General features: G+C 36.1%; 1 non-coding gene across 1 annotated transcript; it reads left to right on the forward strand.

Moving 5' to 3' along the window:
- The first annotated feature begins 587 nt into the window (after window positions 1-587).
- On the forward strand, window positions 588-720 carry LOC118720319. The gene has a single exon (XR_004988413.1). It is a non-coding gene; the product is annotated as a small nucleolar RNA SNORA66 (small nucleolar RNA).
- The last annotated feature ends 23,311 nt before the right edge of the window (window positions 721-24,031 follow it).

Below are 24,031 nucleotides of genomic sequence, written 5' to 3' on the forward strand. Positions count from 1 at the left end.
TGCGGGCCACATTGCAAGGCCTGGCGGGACGGATTTGGCCCGCGGGCCTTGTGTTTGACACATGTGCTGTAGGGGAAGGCAATTAAAGGTGACCAAGCTGGCAGAGGAGGAAAGTTGGGGGTAAACAGGCCTGCAGGGGAGGGAAGTTGGGGGTAAACAGGCCTGCAGGGGAGGGCAGTTAGGGGCAAACAGGCTGGCAGGGAAGAAGTTAGGCATCAATCAGGCTAGCTGAGGAGCTGTTAGAGGTTGATCAGGCTGGCAGGCAGAAGTGGTTAGGGGCAATCAGGAAGGCACGCAGGCAAGCAGTTGGGAGCCAGTAATCCTAGATTGTGAGAAGGATGTCCGACTGCCCGTTTAGGCCTGGTCCAGATGAAGGGTCCCAGGTTGGAGAGGGTGCAGGCTGGGCTGAGGGCCACCCTCAATGCACAAATTTCGTGCACAGGGCTTCTAGTATTTCATAATGAAGCAACTATAATCTCTTAGCTAATGGTGCACTGGAGCTTATGTAAGTCATTTTATTCACCCATATATCTAACAGATTATGTGTAAAAATAACAAAGACGTTAATTTTAAAAAGTAGGAAAATAGTGCAAACTTGATCACTAACTCTGCATGATGTTGCAGAAGTGAAGGGAACCAGGTTTGCTAAAGTAATTGTGGTGATAGAAATGTTTTAGCCTCAGAAGCTACTGAGGTGGTTTATTCTATCCTAGTACAGTGTAAAAAAAAAAAAAAAGTAGGAAAATAAAATCTAATGAAAACCTGCAATACAAATATGGTGATGTTTGCAATACATTGTTACAGGGAAGGTAAAGTGCACATGACCTGTATTTAATCTTAAGAAACAAGGATTTTAAAATTGTTGCTTTGTCACTGATATATTTGATTTATATTGCAAGAAATAAAATGACAGTCTTATGTTTAATGAAAAAAATATTCTAGTAAGCATAGTAAATAAGTTATTCTGTTCACCATCTCTGAATTGAAACCTATTCCATTGCTTTACAATGTGACCAAAGTCAGGAACCCAGAGTTTGGGGAAATTTCCATTCTAATTACATTGTGTTCTTACTCATTATGAAGTCACCAAAACTTATTAACCTGTATATTGATGGAACTATATGCGTTCTCTATTTAATTTTTTTTTTTACAAAATGAGCTATATTGCCATGGAAGAATGTTGGTTTTGGAGTTAAAAGTAATATATTTGACCATATACTATCTCTTTGAACTTTACCAGATCTCTGAGCCTCTTTGAGCTTTGGTTTCTTCAACTACCAGAAAGGGATAATGATAGTGCCTGTGCTACTTAGTTTACAGGATTTTTGTGATAATCAAAGGCAATAAATAGGTGTGAAACTGCTTTTCAAACTAAATTGCTAAACAGATTTGAACAAAGAAATTACCCAATTTTTTTTCTCTTTTGCCAAATCTTGGATCTACTAAAAAGAATAGAATACATAAATTAGGGAGCAAAGAATTGTAGTAATACCCAAATTTATCATTATGTACTATGAATCAAAATCTCCAAGGCAGTGTCCAAGCATTCTTACTATCATAAATGGCAATAATGCATGAGTTTTGAAAGGAATATGAAACCTAGCAGTAATACATTTAATTTCTTTGCAAGTCTTTGTGTGGCTCTTATAGTCCATTAGCATTATATTTAAAATACCTAATACCTGTAAACATTACTAAACTTTACTGAGGAAAATTATTTGTGACTAGCATTTAATGACAATGAAGAATATGATGTATTGAATAGCTCTTGCATTTAGTCTGTTCACCATTTAAATTGCTTGTTTGAGTATAAAATTGTGCTTATATTATTATAATAACACAGTATTAATTATTTGGTATAATCAAACTAACATATAATGCAGGCTTCAATGATAGGATCTCCATCACTTAATTAAACTTCTCTACCCAAACTTTGCAATAACATTCAAAAATTATTATCAGGAATAAATTAAAAAATCTAAAACACTTGTTTCCTAAAATTAAAAACAAAGTGCATGCACTTTCTCTCCCTCACTGCAATATATTGACAGTAACACTAAAATATTGGAAGTTTTTATTAGATATTATTTTTCTCCTTTTTAAAATGGATTTCTTTGTTCCTTGCACACATTTCCTGTCAATAACATGAAAAATTATATAGATTTAGAAAGACAGTGGTCTCAGTGTAGCATGTTTCAGATTATTATTCCAGTATCATCTGTTACAAAGTAAGACTAATTCCCACATCTAATTACAAACAGGATTTCAGAGTCATTAAACAAAATACATTTCCATTAGTGCTGCTGTAAGAAGATAGGGGGGAAATGAAGATTAGTTCATGTTGCATCTCTGTTTCTCAAGCTTTGAAGATTTAGATCTATGCACTTAGAGACTATAAATTTTAAAAGACCAGCAAGATGATAGATATGTGAAAATGCTCCATTCTGAACAGTTTGTCTGTGGTTCTTACATTTTGTCAGATTTGATGCACTGTCTAATTCTTATAGCAAATATAGCATAAAACTGAAATGTCCCTTCGCTATTACTTGGCAGGTGCCTGGAGGTGTTTCCCTTGTGCTCTAAAAAGACATGTTCCTTAGACTTTAAAGTAAATTTGGTACAGAAAAGCTTATATATGAAAATGAATTACTTGCAAGCAAGTAGGCAATTTTGATTCAATGAGACAAAACTATTTTTTGTTATGAAAACACAGTACTAGTTCTTAGAATGGAAGGAAGATTTCAGACTAGATAAATCAAGTAAAGTAGATCATGTAATATGCCTAAATGGCTGATATACAAACTATGAGGTGTATGTTTTTCTTTAATGATTAATTTCTGATTAATGTTAATGCATCTAGGAAAGACTATACCCTAAAGCACCGCTGAATGTCTGAGGTATACAATATATTGCACTTTATTTAGTTACAACTTTTCTTATGGAAAGTTTGTTCAGGTAGACTGAAGAGAGCTTCAGAGTGTTTTTGTTCATAGTATATGGAGTCATGTAACTAATGGAAGCTGGAACTATTCTAAACTGAAGGTAGATAAATATAATTTACCTGGTCCTACAGAAAAAATAGAGAGAATCCTTTTCATTTGAGTTTTAGCTTTTTCAAGAACAATGGATGAGCCCAATTCTTCCAATATATATTAGATTATTAATTTTACCCTTTTATTGTGGGTAGAGGTTTTTGGACCAGGGCCACTTTCAGTGTGTACTGTTGAGATGTATTACATAGCAATTCAGTATTATCTAATACATACAAAGAAGATGCATTCTAGTTACACTAGAAGCCTGGGACAGGGTGTAGAGTTGACAATAAAATCATATCTGGATTACTAGTTTTCTAAAATTCATTTACAGTCCATCTCTGAACTAAATAGCTACCCTTACCTATATATGGAACATGTGTCTATCCCCCTTCTAAAATTAGAATGCTATAACTAACCACTTATCCTGTGCACCAAGGTCAATTACCACAGCTGGAAATTTTCTTAAAAGTCAGCTGATTTTACTTCCTATTTTTAGACATTAAAAAGAGGTAGAAGAAAACTGATTAAGGTCTCACAGATAATTCTAGGCAGAAGTATTTCTAGAAACTGGATCTCCTAACATCTAACAATCAGCTGGCTTCCTCTGCAACTTTCCCATTAAATCTCAAATGCACCCTCTTATTTTACCTCATTCCCAAACAATCTTGACACATTTTTTTTTTTGTGTGTGTGTGTGTGTGTGTGTGTTTTCGCTTGAGGGAAGGATTTCAGCCTTATCGGTTATCTGTAAACAACATAACTATTTCATAAAGTGCAGCGTGTACCAAATTCATTTTCATAAATAACTATAACAGATAATGACAGAATCCAAAATAGAAAAATAATCAGGAATCCTGCCTAGGAGGGTTCATCTTTCTCACCCTCTTCTCTTTTCTCTCTCTCTCACAGACCTAGAAAAACATTATTATGATATATGAAATGCCCTTGTTAATATATCTGGTAGATCTTAAAAAGGTAGACACAACTCAGATGGGGAATAAAAAAAACTTTAGTAAAGTGGAAAAGGAAGGGATAGAATTGGAAAACATCAAGGGACAAAGGAATATGGGCAAAAGGGGAGGAAATGGAGACATGTGTGATAGTGTCAACAATAAAAATAAAGTTAGAAAAGGAATAATGAAAAAAGAGCAGTTAGCCAAAAGTGGTCATTTAGACCTCAGACAATGTCATAAGTAAACTGAAAATATTAATTTACCTTCCTGAGTGTTACACTTATTATGATTTTGTTAGTAGAAATAGGAGATAATAGTGATGATAATTTTTGTTTGTTTGTTTGTTTGTTTGTTTTAATAAAAAAGTATAAGTTGCCGAAACTGGTTTGGCTCAGTGGATAGAATGTCAGCCTGTGGATTGAAGGGTCCCAGGTTCTATTCCAGACAAGGGCTTGTATCTTGGTTGCTGGCACATCCCCAGTAGGGCGTGTGCAAGAGGCAGCTGATCAATGATTCTCTCTCATCAATGTTTCTAATTCTCTACCCCTCTCTCTTCCTCTCTGTAAAAAAAAATCAATATATATATATATATATATATATATTTTTTTTTTAAGTGTAAGTTGGTGCTCCTCCCAAGGGATCCTGTATTGTTATGTGAAATCCACAAGAATTTATGAAAAGAACTTTTAACCATCTATATGCCAAAATATGCACATCTCTCTTCATGGAAAACTTTTTAACTTGGAAAACAAGCAGAAAACATTCTTTTCTATACATTACCCCTATTCGCTATTGCCAGAAGGATTATAATTTTCTAACAAAGTAACATGCAATTTTAAATTGGAACACTGCATTAGAAATACAACCCTACAAGAGATCTGTACAGACTTTTCTAGAATACAAATGACAACAAAAATCTTAATTTCCAATTCTAGGTCATTACTCCTCTTTAGGTAGTTATGTGCTTTTTCCTTCTTCATTTACTATAAATTAGCTGTTATGGAATAGAAGATGGTTATTGTTTTCTGTTATAAAAAAATAAGCAGTTATAAATACTTAGCTACTACCATGGTGGCTGGTACCATGGATGTGTCTGCCCAGTGGGGTGAGCTGGGTCCTCCCTGGAGAAGAAACCTGGGTTCCTCAAGATATGTGATAAGTGCCTGGGCACCTCAAGTGGGCAAGGGGATCCCAAGACAGGTGCTGGGATCATGGGGGCAGAGGCTACCAAGAAGTCAGAACTGAACCTCACATCACCCTGCTTGGCCCTGGAGGATGGCTGGTTAGCCAGAGATGGGTAAGATTCCTCAGAGAAGGAACAACCTAAGACAGGCACAGTCACAGAGGGGCCATCAGGAGAGAACTTGGGGGTCAACAGAGGTGGGGCACAGACCCTCAACCCCCCAACTTTGTTGGGGCCTGAACCCTCATCCCTTCTGAGGGAGGTCTCCTGCCCCTTTGCTTCCCATACCCAACTCAAATCGGGACCCAGGTAACAGACAGAGATTTGGTCAACAACAGCTGCCCTCTCACTGCAACAAGACTTATTTGAGTTGTCTTATACCCATGGTATGAAGAAGTGGGTTTTTGATACCTAAATGCAACCTTGTATCAGGAATGTTCAAGGCATACTCAAGAAGGCATATAATCCTTTCCACTAATATTTATAGGGAAAAATAATATTGTTGTTAGAGTATTAAATTTGACAGTAAAATAGTAGTCAAGTTTTCAGACCAATTTAAATTGGCTAATTGAAATAAGTGAATATTCTAGAAAAAAAATTATTGTACTGGACAAAAAGCTGTTCCTAAAGTGCTAACTAAAATTTTTATTGGTAGGCCATCTTATGGTAAAATTATGTAACATGTAATGAACCTATAGCAGTCATATTTTAGTGCAAAAAAATAAAATTTAAAAGCTATAAAGACTACATTATAAAATTTCTAAAAGTCTCCTAATATTTAAATTAAAAAAGGGGGGTGGTGGTAGAAGAATACCATGTAAGGAAAAATATCCTATAAGTAAATTGCATACATCTAGAAAATTTTTGTTTCAGAAAATTAACTTTCATTTGTAATGCTAACAGCAAGACACCCATGGGGGAAAAAGCAAACAATCAAACAAACAAACAAACAAAACAAAACAAAACAAAAACCTGGTGTCAAAATAAGCCAAAGGAAAATCGTTTGGGGGAAAAATGAAAAAAAAAAAAAAAAAAGATCCCAAGTCAAATTTATAGAAAATATTCCTTATTAACTTTTGATCCAGAATTTGTTGCTATATTTTCAGAAAACAACTCCAAGACCATGTGGATTTCTGCAACAGAGAGGAATTGACAGGACTGCTCCAGCCATGAAGACAGAAGAGAAACAGTCCAGAAATGGAAGACACTGTCAACACCTTGCCATACTAGCAGACAGCACCTGTGTATCACTGCAGGTTGCCCAGAACCAAACCAGACAGGGTTGGACCTGCATTATCACCATTTGTCCACCATCCAGAACTGAGATACCATTGCTTCATCTACACATAAGAAACTGTTGACACTGAAATTGGGACTCAAAAGAACTGTTGGCGCAGAATGAAACTCACTACAGACTGATTCATTTGCCTCCCAGCATAACCATTATGGCTTGTCTCATTTTCAGTTCTTATAAGTGTATTTCTTGTATCACATGATCTCACTCATCTAGGGGAAATGATGAACAATAGAAACTGATGAACAAAAACAGACCGGGAGACAAGGAAGCATCAATCAGACTGTTGGACCTCAGAGGGAAGGTAGGGTGTGGGAATAAGAGCGAGATAAACCAAAGGAATTGTGTGCATGCATATAAGCCTAACCAGTGGTCATGGACAAAAGGGGGGTGGGGCATTCATGGGGAGGGGTTTAGAACGGGAATGGGGGTATGAGGACAAATATGTGATACCTTAATCAATAAAGAAATTTTAAAAAATAAAATTCAGCCGAAACCAGTTTGGCTCAGTGAATAGAGCATCGATCTGCGGGCTGAAAGGTCCCAGGTTTGATTCCGGTCAAGGGCATGTACATTGATTGTGGGCACATCTCCAGTAGGGGGTGTGCAGGAGGCAGCTGGTCAATGTTTCTCTCTGATTGATGTTTCTAACTCTCTATCCCTCTCCCTTCCTCTCTGTAAAAAATCAATACAATATATTTTTAAAAATAATAAAAATAAAAATAAAATTCAAAAAAAAATTTAAAAAGTAGGGGTGTAAAATAGCATAGAAAACACATTAGGCTCACTTGACTGAAAACATAAGGTTTTATCCCTATTATCAGTAGATTTCTCTTGTTGTAAGACTATGTAATCTTAAGAAAAGTACTGGATATGTTTGTGGCATTCTTTTCTTTTCTATGATAACAGGAAGTAGTTTCTTACCTGCTTTATAGGGGTAATATAAGGGCATGAGGAGGTCATGTACAATATTTTGACACTAAGATACTAGAGATGAAGCCATTGTGAACTTAATGTAATTATTTGAAATGCTGATATATATATATATATATATATATATATATATATATATATATATATTATCTGTATGCTCATTTTTATATTAGTAAAAAATAAAACTTTTAATGTTTATAAATAATGTGGTGAAAGCACTAAAAAAGTGTTTCTTCTTGTTTGTTGAAAGCAAAATGGGTCAGGAATTATTTATGGGATAAATGTATAAATATAATACTTACCTTAACAACTGCAAAACACTCCTGGAAAACCTGCTCAGCACTCACAGAGAAGAAAAAGCAGTCTTTCTTTGGTCTTGTCATCTTTATTCTAACCCTAAAATAACACTCTAGACATTTTGCTTTTTTAGAATAAAATACCTACCTTTTTTGCCTTTTGAAGCACTTGAAAATTTAAAAGAGAAAAACTAAAAAAATGCTGACCGGGTAATAGCTGACTGTTCATGGTGGGTGTAGAACATGAAAGGTTACAATATGGATCTGTGCCTATGCATTTCTTTTCAACTTGAGAAGCATCCTCCTGCTTCTGCTAACTCGGCAATCATACAGCTGACAGATTTCTGGTTTTCTAAATAATGCATGGGCTTTTCTTTTAACATGTCAGTGCAAAAGTATCAATTCAGCCCCAGTGTTGTTCGTGATGCTGATTTGACTTGACAGCATTCCATTAAACCAATGAGTTTTTTCCCCTCCTGATGGTTCCTTAAATATTCCTCTGAGTGATGTATTGTTGTGTTTTAAACAGATTGTGAAGGATGTTTGTATTTCTGAGAAAACTCCATGGCAGGTACATTTAGGGAGGAAAAAAAGGTACAATAAAACTTTACAACAAAACACTGTTCCCCATTCTCTTAATTCCTCAAACATCAACCTTTTTCCACCACCACCACCACACACACACACACACACACACACACACACAGGTCTATACTCAAAACATTTGAACTACCTAAGGAAATATCATTGACATATTTAGTACTTCTTGATATCTATCTTGGGAAAGCAAAACCCCTTTCTATTAAGTTATGCGTATTAACTTCAGAACCTACACAAAGAAAACAAATGCTTTGTTCCATTGTCAGTTCTTTATGGAAGCAGGTATAGTCTCCAGCAAAATGCACTGATGTTCTATTGATTGTGTCCCAGCAGGACAAAACTGGCTAAAAGCCAGGACATTTAAAGAAAATAACACTTGTGCTCTATTTTTATAAATCATACATTTTTCATAGAAGCTGCTGCTCCATAAAATGCAAAAGTTGAGCATTTGAAAAAAAGGATTTTTGCCTCCTGGTTAAAACTGATTGAGGTGCAAATAAGTCCTATAGGTTTCTTTGATAATTTCTGCCAGCTATTTAAGATAAATATTGGGATCTTACAATGATCACTTACAGGAGGTACTTGTAAACATTTATGACCCAGCTAGAGAGGTTTGACAATTAGATTCATATAGAAAAAAATCTGGTCTAAGAATGCATGAGGTTACGTACACATGAACTCTATTTGCAAATAGAGAATAATCCTTGTGAAGTAACTTTCATTTTTTTTTTCTTTTGAAGAGAAGTTAAGTGTCTTAAACAAAATTTGTGGGGGGGAAAACACCTTCCTTGTGAAGTGTGCATTCAGAAAAGAATGAGGTAAACTATAAATCAGGCAGAGTATGTGTTTGGGCACCTAACCTTCAATTCTCTTTATTCCCTGTTGTACAGAATCTTTATCCATTAAGCTTTGTCCAGAGGAAACCTACCTCTCATCAGCACCAACTTTTAAACTTTCATTTACACTGATATATAAACAACTGACAGGTGTGAAAATTATAATACCCTGGGGAGCTTTGAAATTAACTTTATACTTCAAATTATGCAGGTACTAGGAGAGTTGGCAATGGCAGAAACACTGAGTTCCCAGAGTACATGAAATCATCTTACTTACGATAAGGCCAGTTCTGATGAAGTGCCTTATACTACATGATGAATTGAATCCAATTTTGTTAAATGAAATATGCCCATAAATAATCTATGCCCAATCAATGTTCCTTATGTAGTCAGAAACTAAAACTCTCACAAAGTGAAATAAATATTTCCTACACAGTGGATGCTTACATTAAGTTACTGTATACAGTTTCTACCATGAGAGCCAGTGGCCTTAACTGAGATTTCTAGAACCCTTATCCAACTATACTCTTCTTTTATTGCTGGAGAACTACTGATTTTCATTGTGTGTACTCAGGTTTTGTTTGTTCATTTGCTATATATTTTTCTGCTTAACTATCACTAAAAATAATTATAAAGTTAATTTCAAAGATTCACAATTATATAACATTATATATAAAACATAAGTGACTGTTCAACCATTCGACCCTTGACCAGTAGCTATGACACACACTGACCACCAGAGGGCAGATGCTTAATGCACAGGCATGGAAACATGGAACAGACTGATGAATCTCAGAAGGAAGGGAGGAGAGTGTGAAGAGATTAACCAAAGATCTTGTATGGCCTGTGGGGATTGGTCCAAACCTCAGATTGTGAGAGGGCACAGGCCAGGCTGAGGAACCCCACTGGTGCATGAATCCATGCACTGAGCCTCTAGTAGTTTATTAATATAATTTAAATAGAAATATATTGAATATATTTTAAAATTAGTCATCTTACATATAAGCATTATCCATTTATCATTAGCATAATTATATACAGATAAAGACTATATGTGTGGGGGGCGGAGCTTGAAGATGGTGACCGAACAGTCAGACTTGTTCTGACTCTGGTCCCAGAACAGATAAAAGTAGAGTCTGAGTTGCTCAGGGAATGTTGATTGGCAGCTGAGGGGCAGCGAAGTTCTCAAGGAAGGTAGGGAGCTGTCCTCTGGACAGGATTTCCTGGCCGGATGGCCAGCACTGCCGCGGCTGCGATGGCAGCGGTGGCGAGCTGTGGGCTGCGGCTCGGAGAGAAGGCTGCGCCACCTCCCAGGAAAGGAGTAGCTTCTCTGAGGCCTGGAAAACCCCAGTGGAGAGGTCCATCGAGCAGCTGAGAAGCCCGAATCGGCGCAAACACGTGGATTCAAGGGAGCTCTTCGGTCACCCACGGAAAGGTCAGAGTTTGCGGGGATAGCCTGAGGGTTCCTGGTCTCGCCGCACAGGCAGCCATAGCGGGAGCTCGGGCGAGGCCCCGCCTCCACTGTAGCGGGGAGTGCCTGCTGAGCTGAGCCCAAAGAAGGCTGCAGCGACACCTAGTGCTGGGTTTGACATAAGCTTCCCCAGAAGCGGGAATTCTTTTTTAAAAAAACGCCAGGGGACACGGGACAGAGTGTTAAGAATCGCGGCTGTCCTGCCAAGGGCAGAACATCTGGACACCTTGGTGCCTGATCCCCTTCAGCCCCTAGCTTCGGAATACTAGGGAAGGACTGCCCAGTTGGGAATATCCGGGGAAATTGCAGGGGGAAATTGCCTTCCTGGAAACAAGGTATTGGAGCCAGAAGAGATAGTCTGGGAGCCAGCTGGCACCCTGCCAGCTAGAGCCATAGAGAAAGAAGGCCAGAGCAACCAAAAAGACTGGGAGGTCAAACCGGAAACACTGACACCTAAGAGCTGAATTACAAACTGCCTTTTTTTTTCTTTTTTTCTTTTAATTAATCAAAAATAAATGGACACAAATAACTAAGATATAGCCTACTGAAAATTAAGGATTACCTTACGAAACTGAGGTGCAGTGGAATGCTGGGAACTGCAAGACTGGTCCGAGAATCAGGAGTGCCAAATACATTAACTGAGGAAGTGAATGACCACTACTGGACATTTTTATGCTAATTTTACTATTCTTTATTTTATTTTCATTTTTTACATCTTTTATTTAATTTTCATTTTTCATATCTTTTACTTAAGAAACAATTTTTTCCTTACTTGATTTTACCTTTTCAATTATTACATTTTTCAATCTCTATCATCACTATTAGTACTGCTATTTTGCAATTTTTTTTCTTTTTTTTTCTTCTTTTTTTCCTCTCCAGTACCATTTTATTTTTTCTTTATTTTACATTGGGAGTAACCTTCATTCTATTTTAATCTCTACTAGAGCATCATTCAACCCTATCTCAACTCAACCTTTACACCATCACTCTCTTACTAAACTTCACCCTTTAGTCTATAGTTTATCCTATCCCCTTTCTGGCTTTAGTTTTTCCTCTATTCTTTCTGTATATCCCCTGCTAAAGCTCTCACTATACTTATAGACCTAAGCTCCAACCCCTGATCCAAGTGTATAAATACGAATCTCTGCACTATATTAAATAGCTAAAAAAAAAAAAAAAAAAAAAAACCGTTCTCCTCTCTATCCTTTTTGCATTGTTTGTGTGAAGGTTGATTATTGTGAATTTTTATGCTTTTTAGTGAAATTATTATGCTTATTCCTGTATTGTTATTGTTGATTTGTATTTTTTTTAAATCCTCTGTTTTTGTTTGTTTCTTTTACTTCTGTATATCATAGCCTTACTTAATAATAGTGGATATTGTAGTTTGTATTAATCTCCAAGTATTGTTACTGGCATTGGCTGGGTTCAGAGGTTGTTCTATGGCAATTTTCTCCACATATATAAGATTGTTTTCCATTTCTCTTTTAGTTTACTTCTTCTCTCTCTTTCTCTCTCTCTCTCTCTCTCTTTCTTTTTTTCCCTGTTTTCCAACTTCATTTTGTCATTACTTTTTTTCTTCTTTTTCTATCTCTTTATCCCTCTTTTTTATTATTTATTATTTACTTAATTTTTTTAATTTTAATTTTTTAACTTTGTTTTTTAAATTACTCTTTATTTTATTTTTACCTTTCTTCCTTATCTCCTATCCCCTAAGTTGCCTTTCTCTAGTGGTCACCTTTATTAGAGGTTATTAATATTGTAAATACATTCCTGTTAAGTGCCTCTTGTGTTGTACCTGGTAGTGTTGTATTTTGTACCTTTAAATCAACGTAGGAGAAGGGACACCACATAACCAGACATCCTGAAAAGAGAGGCCATGGGGAGACAAAAACATAGTCCGCACGTGAAAGAAAAGCAGGCATCACCAGAAAAGGAAGTAAACGAGTCAGAGGCAAGCAGCCTACCAGAGCAAGAATTCAGAGTAATGATCATAGGATGGCTAAAAAGAATGGAAGAGAAATTTGACAATAGCCAAGAAGAAATGAGGAAGAACCATGAGGAACTGAAGAAAAGCCATGAGGAACTGAAGAACCAAGAAGAAATGAAAAATGACATTGCTACCATGAAGAACTCAATAGAAAGCATCAAGAGTAGACTAGATGAAGCAGAGGACCGCATCAGTGAGCTAGAAGATAAGATGGAAAAAAATACCCAAGTAGAGCAGCTTCTAGAACAAAAGATTAAAAAGCAGGAGGAGAGCCTACGGGAGCTTTGGGACAATACAAAACAAAATAATATTCGAATAATAGGGGTTCCTGAAGGAAAGGAAACTGAGGTAGACATGGAAAAAGTATTTCAAGAAATAATGACAGAAAACTTTCCTGAAATAGAGAAGAAAAAAACCACACAAATCCAAGATGCTCTCAGAGTCCCAAGCAAAATGAATCCCAGAAGACAGACTCCAAGGCACATTATAATTAAATTGGCAAACAACATCGACAAAGTAAGAATCTTAAAAGCAGCCAGAGAGAGACAGAAAGTTACATACAAAGGAACCCCCATCAGACTAGCAACTGATTTCTCAACAGAAACTTATCAGGCCAGAAGGGATTGGGATGAAATATACAAAGTCATGCAAAGGAAGGGTCTGAATCCAAGAATACTGTACCCAGCAAGACTATCAATCAAAACTGAAGGGGAAATCAGGAGCTTCACAGACAAAAAAAGACTGAAGGAATTTATCTCTACCAAACCAGCAATGCAAGAAATGCTAAAGGGTCTACTGTAAAAATAAAGAAATAAGAAGTGAAGAAGAAACACGGGTATAGAATAAAAATGGTGTCAAATGAGTACTTATCAATAATAACCTTAAATGTAAATGGATTAAATGCTCCAATCAAAAGACATAGGGTAACAGATTGGATAAAAAAACAAGACCCATACATTTGTTGTCTACAAGAAACCCACCTCAGAAAAAGAGATGCACACAGACTGAGGGTGAAGGGATGGAAAAAAGTTTTCCAGGCAAATGGAAATGAAAAAAAAAGCTGGGGTAGCAATACTTATATCTGACAAGTTAGATCTCAGAGTGAAGGACATAATAAGAGATAATGAAGGCCACTTCATAATACTAAAGGGAACAATCCAACAAGAAGAAATAACCCTGGTAAATATATATGCACCCAATACAGGAGCACCCAAATACATTAAAAAACTGCTGGAGGACATTAAGAGAGAGATTAATAGCAATACAATCATAGTAGGAGATTTTAATAGCCCACTGTCACCCTTCGACAAATCATCTAAACAAAAAATCAGCAAAGAAATATCAATCCTAAATGACTCACTAGACCAGATGGAATTAATTGATATCTTCAGAACACTGCACCCCAAAGCCACAGAATATACATTCTTCTCAAGTGCACATGGGACATTCTCAAAGATAGACCACATTTTGGGACATAGGCAAAGTCTCTTCAAATTCAAGAAGATAGAAATCATATCAAGTATCTTCTCAGACCATAATGGCATAAAACTGGAAATTAACTACAATAAAAATAATGCAAAGAAATCAAACACATGGAGACTAAACAGCATGCTATTAAACAAGGACTGGGTTACCAGAGAAATCAAGGAAGAAATTAAAAACATCCTGGAAACAAATGACAATGAAAACACAACAATCCAAAATCTATGGGACACAGCAAAAGCAGTTTTGAGAGGGAAGTTCATATCCTTACAAGCCTATTGCAAAAAAATAGAAAAAAGGGTAACAGATGATCTAACTCTACAACTCAAAGAGTTAGAAAAGGAGCAACAAGAAAAGCCCAGTGTAAGCAGAAGGAAGGAAATAACAAAAATCAGAGCACAGATAAACGACATAGAGACCAAAAAAAAAACAATACATAAGATCAACAAAACCAAGAGCTGATTCTTTGAAAGAATAAACAAGATAGATGGACCTCTAGCCAGGCTAACCAAGAAACAGAGAGGATCCAAATAAACAAAATCAGAAATGAAAGAGGTGAAATAACAACAGACCCCACCGAAATACAACAGATTGCTACAAAATACTACAAACAACTCTATGCCAACAAACTGAACAACCTGGAGGAAATGGACATATTCCTAGAAAAATACAAACTTCTAAAACTCAATCAGGAAGAATCTAAAAATTTCAATAGACCAGTGTCTTGGGAAGAAATTGAAACAGTCATCAAAAAGCTTCCAGGAAACAAAAGCCCAGGGCCAGATGGCTTCACAGGAGAGTTTTACCAAACATTCAAGGAAGAACTAAAACCTATCCTCCTCAGAATATTCCAAAAAATCCAAGAGGAAGGAACACTTTCAAACTCCTTCTATGAAGCCAGCATCACCCTAATACCAAAACCAGATAAAGACAACTCAATGAAAGAGAATTACAGGCCAATATCCCTCATGAACATAGATGCCAAAATTCTCAACAAAATTCTAGCAAATCGACTCCAGAAGAACATCAGAAAGATCATACACCATGACCAAGTAGGATTTATTCCAGGAATGCAAGGATGGTACAATATCCGCAAATCAATAAATGTGATACATCACATGAACAAATTGAAAGATAAAAATCATATAGTCATATCAATTGATGCATAAAAAGCATTTGATAAAATCCAACACCCTTTCCTGATAAAAACTCTTAACAAGGTGGGAGTACAAGGATCATACCTCAACATAATAAAAGCCATATATGATAAACCCACAGCCAACATTATACTCAATGGGCAAAAACTAAAACCATTCCCTCTAAGAATAGGAACAAGACAGGGATTCCCACTCTCGCCACTCCTGTTTGACATAGTACTGGAAGTACTAGCCATTGCAATTAGACAAGAGGAGGAAATAAAAGGCATCTAAATTGGAAAAGAAGAAGTAAAATTATCCTTATTTGCAGATGACATGTTATTGTATATAAGAAACCCAAAAGACTCCATTAAAAAACTAATTGACTTAATAAATGAATTTGGCAATGTAGCAGGATACAAAATTAATGCCAAGAAATCCATGGCATTTCTATACACCAACAGTGAAACTACAGAAACAGAGACTAATAAAGCAATTCCATTTACCATCGCACCAAAAAAATTAAGATACCTAGGAATAAATTTAACTAAGGAAGTAAAGGACCTATATGCGCAAAACTACAGGACACTGAAAAAAGAGATAGAGGAAGATGTAAGGAGATGGAAGAACGTACCATGTTCATGGATTGGTAGAATCAACATCATCAAAATGTCCATTCTTCCTAAAGCAATCTATAGGTTCAATGCACTCCCATTAAAATACCAACAGCATATTTCACTGACCTAGAAAGAACTCTCCAAAAGTTCATTTGGAACAATAAAAGACCCCGAATAGCCACAGCAATCCTGAGAAAGAAGAGTAAAGTAGGAGGGATCCCAATACCAGACTTCAAACTGTATTATTAGATACAAAGCCACTGTTCTCAAAACAGCCTGGTACTGGCACAAGAACAGACATATAGATCAATGGAATAGAATTGAGAACCCAGATATCAACCCAAATCACTATGCTCAATTAATATTTGACAAAGGAGGCACAAATATACAATGGAGTCAAGACAGTTTCTTCAATAAATGGTGTTGGGAAAATTGGGCAGACATATGCAAAAGAGTGAAACTACTGTAGATCACCAACTTACACCATACACAAAAATAAACTCAAAATGGATGCAGGACTTAAACATTAGACGGGAAACCATAAAAATACTAGAAGCATCCACAGGCAGCAAAATCTCAGACATATGCCAAAAGAACTTCTTCACTGATACTGCCCCTAGGGCAATGGAAGCTAAAGAGAAAATAAACAAATGGGACTACATCAAAATAAAAAGCTTTTTTACAGCAAAAGAAACCATCAACAAAACAACAAGAAAGCCCACAGTGTGGGAGAACATATTTGCAAATAACACCACTGATAAAGGTTTAATCTCCAACATCTACAGACAGCTGTTACAACTAAATAAAAGGAAGGTGAATGATCCAATTAAGAAATGGGCAATGGACCTAAATAGAATATTTTCAAAAGAAGACAGAAGGAAGGCCAAAAGGCACATGAAAACATGCTCAAAATCACTAATTATCCGAGAGATGCAAATCAAAACAACAATGCGGTACCATCTCACACCTGTCAGAATGGCCAACATCAACAAATCAACAAACGACAAGTGTTGGCGAGGTTGCGGAGAAAAAGGAACCCTCGTGCACTGCTGGTGGGAATGCAGACTGGTGCAACCACTGTGGAGAACAGTGTGGAATTTCCTCAAAAAACTGAAAATGGAACTCCCATTTGATCCAGTAATCCCACTCCTAGGAATATATCCCAAGAAACTAGAAACACCAATCAGAACGGATATATGCACCCCTATGTTCATAGCAGCACAATTTACAGTAGCCAGAATTTGGAAACAGCCTAGGTGCTCATCAGCAGATGATTGGATCCAAAAATTATGGTACATCTACACAATGGAATACTATGCTGCCATAAAAAAGAAGGAATTCTCATCATTTGCAGCAACCTGGATGGAATTGGAGAACATCATGCTGAGTGAAATAAGCCAATCAATGAAAGAGAAACACCACATGACCTCACTTATTTGTGGATAATAAAGATCATTATAAACTGATGAACCAAAAGATTGATACAGAGACAGTAAAGCAACAATCAGATTGTCAAATTTCAGCGGGGAGGGGAGGAGGATCTGGGGGAGATAATAGATCAACTGAAGGACTTGTATCCATGCATATAAGTACAACCAATGGACATAAAACTCTGGGGAGGGAGGGGATGTGTGGGAGGGAGGGAGGGGGGAAAATCAATAAAATATGTAAAAATAAATAAATGTTTTTAAAAAAAGACTATATGTGTGTGATACATAAATATAAATGTGTGTTTAGTTTTTTGTGGGATAATTCCCTTGATAGAGCTCTTTTAACTGTTATATGTTTTAATATTCAGGCTTAATTTTCCACAATAAGCCAGTAGAGAAAGGAAAAGCCCTAAAGGAATATAATAGCTCTCTTGAGAATATACCCAATTCCATGAATAATGAATATTAAGATATTTCAGTCAGTGATAAACACCCCAATATATTATTTATTCTCATGTGGTGTTCATGTTCATGTTATTTCGCCAATGATGTTTTTCACAAACATTCCTCAATCCCTGGCGTCAAATACGCAGGCCTATATCCCTGCTAACAATGTTCTTCTCATTCTTTTTTTTTTTTTTTTAATATATTTTTATTGATTTTTTTACAGAGAGGAGGAGAGAGGGATAGAGAGCTAGAAACGTCAATGAGAGAGAAATATCGACCAGCTGCCTCTTGCACACTCCCTACTGGGGATGTGCCTGCAACCAATGTCCATGCCCTTGACCGGAATCGAACCTGGGACCCCTCAGTCCGCAGACCGACGCTCTACTACTGAGCCAAACCGGTTTTGGCCGTTCTTCTCATTCTTATTTAACTTTTTTATCTCTGAAGAATTTTACCTCCATCTTTGACCAGTAGCCAAAGTTTAAAATGTCAGGCTACTTTTAGAAAGATTGCATCTACAAGAGCATTGGTTTTAATGAAAATACTGTTATGATAAGCCTTTTGTGGTACCATTTATTTTCCTGTTGTGTATTGTTATACCATAAACCTAGAGAAGTTATAGGTTAATTCCTCTCTCCATACATCAACTAAAATATCATATTTCACTTCTCAAATTTATTTTAAGTCACAACCTTCGCGCTTAATAACATTCTTGGGACACTGGAGTTTTGGCTACTTAGCAAGATCAACTTGCCTCCGAAAAGATTTCTAATATTGGAATGTCATGAAATATGTATAAAAAAAACTATAGAGTGCAGAGTACCCAGGAAATGCATGACAAATTAAAATTTATTTTTGTAATCCAATCTGTGGTATATGTAATCCACAATGTTCATACTGGAAATATAAAATGTTGCAGCCACTTTGTAAAACACAGTTACCAGTTAATCCAAAATTTCCACTTTCAGGCATGTATCCAAGAGAAATAAAAACATATGTCCACCTAACAATTTATACATATTGATAGAACACTGATAGCATTATTTATAATAGGCAAAAAGTATCAAAAACCCAAGTGTCTATCAACAGATGAATGGGAAAATGAAATGCAGTATATTTATGTTGTTATATTCATATGATGGAACATTATTTGGGCATTAAAAGGAACAAAGTACAGATGAATGCTATAATATGAATGAACCTTGAAAACAAGTGAAATTACAGAAGGTCACATATTGTATAATTCCATTTATATGAAATATTTAAAATAAGTACACCCATAGAAACCACATAAATCATTAGCATATTAGTGATTGCCAGGGAATTGGGAAGAAATGGGGAGTTATCCCTAATGGATAGAATTTCATTTGGTTGTAATGAAATTAGATAATGGTGATAGTTGCACAAATGTATCAATATACTAAAACCAATGAATTACACACTTTAAATAAGTAAATTTTATATGTAAATTATACTTTAGTAAAACTCATAACAAATTCATTTTGTGCCAATATGGATTAAACTGGATGGCATTATGCTAAGTGAAGTAAGACAAAGATAAGACAAATACCATATCTTTATGTAGATTTTAAAAACAGGTAACAAAAACATAAACTAATAAATATTGAGAACAGATTGGTGGTTTCCAGAGTCAGAGGAGAGGGGAAAAATGGGTGAAAGGGTCAAAAGGTACAAACATTCTTTATACAATATATCAGTCATGAAGATGCAATACACAGCATGGTGATTATGGTTAATTAGAGGTCTGGTTCATGAATTCCTGCATGGGTAGGGTCTGGCTGGGTCACCCAGATAGGGGCCAATTGGGCTTGGCCAGCCAGGGGGAGAGACATGGGAGGTTTGCGGACTGGCCCCACTCCCAATCAGGGTGGGGGGGGGGGCAATAAGGGGTGGGGCCAGCCATAGGAGGGGCCACGGGTAGTTGGCTATCCCACCCCACTCCCTGCTCAAACTCCCAGTTGAGGGGACAATTTGTATATTAGCCTTTTATTATATATTGAATAAGAAAATAAATCTTAAAAGTTCACATCATGCCTGGCTGACATGGCTCACTGGTTGAGCATAGACCTATGAACCAGGAGGTCAGTTTGATTCCTGGTCTTTGGGCACAATCCCCTGTGGGGGAAGAGGGCATTCAAAAGGTAGCCAATCAATGATTCTCTCTCAATATTAATATTTCTATCTCTCCCGCTTCCTCTCTGAAATCAATACAATATATATATTTTAAATTTTTCTTATCATAAGAAAACAATGTTGTAAATATATATGGTGATGAATATTGACTATATTTATTGTGGTGATCATTTTGCAATACACACAAATATTGAGTCACTATGTTATGAACTTGAAATCAATATGATGTTACATATCAATTATACTTCAATTAAAAGGTTAGATTATTCTGTTTTCTAGTACAAAAGTGCATAAAAGAGTATTTGTGGGTGATAGACTAACACTAAATTGAGCTCCAAAGTGAAATAAAGCTTCTAAAAAATTACTTTCAAAATAAAAACTTTGCTTGAAAGACTAAAAAATAATAAAAGAACAAGAAAATCACTTTGGCCAGGCCAGTGTGGCTCAGTGGTTGAGTGTCATGATTCAATTCCCAGTCAGGGTATATGCCTGTGTTGCTGGCTGAATTTCCAGTGTGGGGCATGCAAGAGGCAGACAATCAATGATTCTCTCTCATCATGGATGCTTTTCTCTATATATCAATCTCCCTTTTCCCTGAAAGCAATAAAAATATATACTTTTTAAAAAATCACTTTGGATTCTAGAAAACTTTAAAACGTTCCAATAAAGACACATATATTGATTGAATTTGGGTTCAGCACATGCAATAGTTTCACTCTATACACTAGTCATGTTATTATTGCAATAATGTTAATATCCAATTGTCATAGAACCATAGAGAATTAGAGTTTAGAAAAAAAATAGTGATTATTTCCAATCTAATTCCCTTACACTAATATGTTCACTAAATATGAAAATTATTTAAATGTTGAAAAATGTTTAATATGCCCAACTCCATAGTAAATTGTCTTTTATAAAGGAAATAGGAACAATTATGATAGTGCATAATGAATATTACTTTAACTTTTATATATACAAATACTCATAAAAGGCAGATATATGCTCTAAATCAGCTTTTGAAATCTGGCACTGTAATTTTCTTAAATTACTATTGAGTTTTTTGTTATGTTCTACTTAATTCACAAATGACCTTTTCTAGAATGATAAAATATAGTAATAGTCAGCTGTTATAAACTCTATTTGTGAATACAATCTCCTAAGTAACATATATAACAACTCATTTGCGATAATTTCTCCAAAAGTTTTATAGAATGGAATTAAAATTCTATTTTTCTAGGTCCAGTTCAATAATCTTTGCTCACATTTTCCTTTTCTATTATTTTCACTTGTTTTCATTTAATCTCGAAGGAAAACATGTGTTTCCTAGAAGATACTACAAATCAATTTGCAAACACCTTGAAGAGAGCAGTATACTGGGTAAAACTCAATATGGCTTCCTAAAGATCAAGTCTTGTCAGACCAATCTAATCTCCTTCTGTGACAGAATGACAGCTTGAGAGATAGAGGGAAGTAATAGATGTAATTTATTTTGACTTTATCAAGGTTTTTTGAGACCAGTCTAAACAATGGTTCATCAATAAACTGTGAAAATCCAGGCAGTTATCTAGAGAGAGATCCCAAAAGGCAGGAAAAAAAAAGCACCCAGAGTAGTCACTCATGGATAAATGTCTATGTTCAAGAATCATAGAAATGAAGATAAGAATTCAAAGGCTATACTGATTATCACAAATCCCTTCATTGTAACTAAAGCACAAAGAGAGGAGGCAATTTATTCAAAATCACAGAATAAAACTGAAGCAGAGGTAGTTATTTAGCATTAATACACAAAACACAGAAACACTTAAGGAATGTAACATGTAGGGATCAAGACAGGTTCAATACTGGTTAGATACTTCCTCAGAAGAGGAGTTCTGCTGTTTGATTTAATGATAGTCTAGTTGGAGGCAGGAAGAAGATGAAGGATTAAGAAAAAGACTCATGTGATCCAAGAAATACCCTTGTAAGATCCTGAACTGCAACAGGCCATAATGGTTATGATCTCACACATCTAGAGGAAATAATGAACAACACAAACAGACCCAGAGAAAGAGAACCAGTGACTCTCAAACCTCAGAGGGAAAGTAAGGGAGGATGGGGGTAAGGGGAAGAGATCAACCAAAGGACTTGTGTGCATACATATGGGCCTAACCAGTGGCCATGGACAACGGGTGGGCGGGGGGGGGGAGTGGGGGGGCATATCTAGGGAGGGTTTTGGGATGGGAATGGGGGAATAAGGACAATTATGTGAGACCATAATCAATAAAAAAAGAAAAAGACTCAGCCGAAACTGGTTTGGCTCAGTGGTAGAGCGTTGGCCAGTTGACTAAAGGTCCCAGGTTAGATTCCTGTCAAGGGCATGTACCTTGGTTGCGGGCACATCCCCAGTAGGGGGTGTACAAGAGGCAGCTGGTCTATGATTCTCTCTCATCGATGTTTCTAACTCTCTATCCCTCTCTCTTCCTCTCTGTAAAAAATCAATAAAATATATTTTTAAAAAAAGAAAAAGAAAAAGACCAGAATGATTTTACATTGGCCATAAGACCTATAAGGAACTATCACATCATTTCAAATTATTTATTGTGAAGGCTTATTATTAACTTGGAGGTGTTTTTATACAAATTGTTTTAACACTGATAAAACAAGAAATTCTTATTTCACCAGATGAGTTAAGGTTAGACCTAGTAAATAATTCCCCAATAGTGAAGTTTGCTTACTCTTGGAATAAGTTTTTAGAATGATCTTTAAAAGTACAATGGGTCTCCCGACTTACACTTCTTTTTAAGGAAGAAAGATGAAAGGAGTGCTAAAAAGTTTACAATTCTATGAGAAACACCATTTAAAAAGAGTTCTTGGTATCAGGTTCTAATAAAAACAAGCATGCCTCATTTGATTCTCTAGATTAGAAACATCTTGCTCCATATCTAATGAGTTATTTGAATAGCATAAAGAAAGAAGTTAGCATTGAAATTTTCTAATTCAATTTTGCAAGGTAATCAACCACATATACCTCGATCTTTTTACTAAGAACTATATTTTCTAAAAGGTAAAATACTCAACATCTGCTCAGAAGTTAAACTAACACTAAAGTCAGGATAAGCATAGATTCTGAGGATAAAGATTTACATGGTTACCATTTTGGATTCTTCAGAGGAAGTCACTATGGACAGTTATGCAATTTTTAAAAATAGTGCATTTATTTCCACAAATAAAAAGACTACCCTCAAAGTCTTTGTTATATTTTAAAAAGGGGGTAGGGGCTGCTGTATAACTGTATTTCTGATCTGACAGCTACAATTGTAATTGTTTAGGCATCTATTTTCCACAAACTCTCCACAGCCATAACCTTTAGTGATTAATTTTAAAGCTCCAGGAGCAATGGTACACAAACTAATTTCCTAAAACAATAAAAGACAGAATTTCTCATTTGAAGCTAAATGAAACATGGACAAGTTGTTATTCATGGTGAAATCTTGATGCAGAGTCATGGTATAGCCATTATAGAAGCTATTAAAGAAAACATCAAATGAAAGAAACTATAGGTCTGTCTTCAAAAAAGAAAATGCTGTTCTTAAGAATCTTCTAACTTCTATGTTTGTGTTTCCTTTTTAAGTCAAATGTGATTAATTCTATTTTCTTTCTTTCTTGCCTCTAGCTTTACAGTCATAAAAAATATCAGTTTTAACCAAACTGGAAGATATATAAGAACTCATAGAAGGAAAATTCCTAGTCACTGTCATTCAAATATCTCAACTAAATACAAGTTTCCTGTCTTGCTTATTTTAGGATATGTAAAAAGATTTAGAAATTATCTTCAGTCATATAATATACTAGTGTCCCAGTACTTGGACTCATGCACATTGAAAGGAAATTAATTAGAAGGTGGCCAGCAAGGTGGGACTGAGAAAGATGGGTCAGACACACCCTGAAGCCAACCTCCTGTGGTTCCTCCCTAGCCTCTGTGGAGTGAGTGGGGCCCCTCTGGCAGATGGGGTTCCTTGACCTGGCCTGCAGGGATCAGGCAAAAACTGGCTCTCCGACATCCCCTGAGGGGTCCTGGAGTGCAAGAGGGCACTCTGCAAAGTTGCTGTCATACAGGGCATAGAACACAAATAGCAAGTGTGCAGTAAACCAGATTCAGGGCCAGCAGTGCCCCAGCAACAATATAACCCATGGCCGA

This window comes from Pipistrellus kuhlii, unplaced genomic scaffold (genome assembly GCF_014108245.1).
Source record: "Pipistrellus kuhlii isolate mPipKuh1 unplaced genomic scaffold, mPipKuh1.p scaffold_m20_p_16, whole genome shotgun sequence".
Classification (NCBI taxonomy): Eukaryota; Metazoa; Chordata; class Mammalia; order Chiroptera; family Vespertilionidae; genus Pipistrellus; species Pipistrellus kuhlii.